Source organism: Eleutherodactylus coqui, unplaced genomic scaffold, assembly GCF_035609145.1.
Source record: "Eleutherodactylus coqui strain aEleCoq1 unplaced genomic scaffold, aEleCoq1.hap1 HAP1_SCAFFOLD_106, whole genome shotgun sequence".
Taxonomy (NCBI): Eukaryota; Metazoa; Chordata; class Amphibia; order Anura; family Eleutherodactylidae; genus Eleutherodactylus; species Eleutherodactylus coqui.
This window is the reverse complement of record NW_027102596.1, coordinates 41,644-44,100: the sequence shown is the minus strand read 5'-3', so window position 1 is coordinate 44,100 and position 2,457 is coordinate 41,644. Positions and strand designations below refer to the sequence as shown.

Genomic DNA, 2,457 nt, shown 5'->3' with positions numbered 1-2,457 from the left:
GAGAAAGGGATGAGAAGAGGTTCAGGTCCTGGTTATCTCTGTTTTGGCCACTAGATGGTGCTGTGGTGCATTGATATTTGAACTGCACTATACTTTAATGGAGCCTGCTGTCGGTCTGAGAGCTCCGGGGAGAGGACCTCCGTTCCCCCGCTGCACGTCAGAAATAGTGAGTACTGCTTTAAACTTTGCCTGGTGTTGATGTGCTGGGAGGATCACAGTATCCTCTCTTTTTTACTTTTACTTTTCTGCTCTGGTCTGGCTAGTATGCCTAGCAGCCTGCTCGACTCAGGTGGGAGGGGGGGCGAGATGGCCGCTGCCTCACAGGGAGCTAGAGACTAGGTGCAGATCTTCCGGTGTGCCCGCCCGTGCTGATTGTCGGCTCTGGGGAGCAGGAGGGGGAAAACCACCAGCGTGGGGATTAGTCCAGCGGGGGATCACCCTGATGAGTGTATGTGCCGCCGAGTTGCAGGTTGGTTGCCACGGCGGTATATTCAGAGGGAGGGAGCCGCGGCTGTGTATTTGCAAGGCGCTGCGGTGAGAGCTCGGGCACTGAGGGTGACAGAGCCTCCCCTCCAAGTCGGCAGGGGTTACCTTGTGCCGTAGTCCTCTGCTTGGGGCTCTGTGAGCGGTCCTCGCCGGGTGTTTCTGAGCGCGGTACTTGTCGGGTTAGGCCGCGGGCGCGGGCCGCTGTGCAGGGCCGCGGCTCTTCGGCTTCTTTTTGGCGGCTGGAGATCACCAGGTGAGCCTTGTCCGGGCCGGTTGTGGGTTCTGGTGGGTCCCCAGGTGCTGTGCTCTTGTCTGCCTCTGTTTGGGTCACTGATTTGACCCAGAAAAGGGCTGAAAAGGGAGATTCTGTGGAGGAGCAAAACAGCGTGCGACCTCTCTCCTTGCTTGCTAAGCCACGCCCCGGGCCATAGTGTTTTTACGTCCTCCCGAAGTGGGCTTTATTCTCTGAGGAAGTAAAAACATGTGTCCTGCAGAGAATAAAGCCCCTCGGGCTCTGGACGTGACAGCTCCATGCTGTCGGTGTCCGCAGCATGGAGCTGTCATCCTGGGCTGTTCGGACCCCCCCACCCCCGGCATTGTGATCGGCGCTATGCAATGGATATGGATGCATTAGACACCTGCAGGTAGTAAAATACCTGCGGATGTCATTTTTCCCTGCAGGCGCAGGTCCCGCGTGCAGGAAAAAATCCGGACATGCTCCATTCAGGCACGGGTCTCCCGCGGGGACGGCTCACCCTGGTTGAGAAGGCGTTGGGCGGGGCTATGCAAAGGTCTTCCGGCTCCCTCAGTGCATTGTGGGTGTGCCCGGAGTGCTGGCTGAGCGTGTTGCATCTGATACGTCCCCTATCTGGGGATCATATATTAAATGGATTTTTAGAACAGGGAGCTGGAAAAAGTGCTTGCTCTGTCCACTCCGCACATTGACCTGGTATTGCAGTACCTCCAGTACTGGTGCACCCCTTTCCTACAGCAGTTTCCAAAAGCAGGAAAAAAAACTGATGAGCAAGAGGTGCAGCGCAGCTGCGGCTGCTAACAACCAAGCACTTAGATTTAGGCCTCATGTCCACGTGATACATGGCGGAAGTATCGCATGATACTTGTGCGACGGCTCGTGTTTTTGCGTGATGTCCTGTAGTTTTTATTTGTACCATTTTGGAGTTTATAAGACTTTTTTATCGCTGTTTATTATAACTTTTTTTGGAGATAGGAATCGGTTACGTGCACACTTCCCATAGACTTGTACAGGGACCCTTGGTGCGCAAATGTGCACAAAAATAGAGCATGGTGAGGTTTTGCACGCATGCGAAATGTGTGAGTAAAGAGAATTCTGAATGCATCCATTGAAACAAATATGTTTGTGTGAAGCGGCCCTTACTGTACTTTTGTTAGCACGAATCAAGCACATTTGCAAGCGCAAAAAACACTCAACCATGCCGCCATTTATTGAAATGGGCAATTAGTGTAATTAGAATAATACATGTTCTGCCCCTGCAGAAATGCACGAGAAAATAAAGGGGACTGCTTTTTTTTTAAACAAAATGCGCATGCAAAATACACTTATGTGAAGGAACTCGCTGCAATCAGCGGGTTCTACTGACGTGTATTTAGCATGTATATTTTTCATGCATAATATGCTGCGCAAATACATCTGTGTGAATCTGGCCGAAGAGCCCACGGTGGTATGCGTAAAACGCTGCGTCTCTGCGGTGAGAACACAGTCGTGGACATGAGCCCTAAGGCTGGAGCTCTATGGAGTCTTTCGCCATGACATGGGTCATGTGACCAAAGATCGCTGTGCAGCCCTGTGAACTTGCATTCTCAAATATATCAATGGGGTCGCGCAAGTTCCCACAACCTATAGATTGCTTAAACCTCTACGAGGTTGGATTTTTGCAATATATTGGTCGCAGCTACTTGTGAGTTGTATCGCAACTCCATTGTCTTCAGTAA

At 51.6% G+C, this 2,457-nt stretch overlaps 1 pseudogene; it reads left to right on the top strand.

Annotated features, from left to right (window-relative positions):
- The first annotated feature begins 1,341 nt into the window (after window positions 1–1,341).
- Window positions 1,342–1,469, top strand: LOC136605405 (U2 spliceosomal RNA; annotated as a pseudogene).
- The last annotated feature ends 988 nt before the right edge of the window (window positions 1,470–2,457 follow it).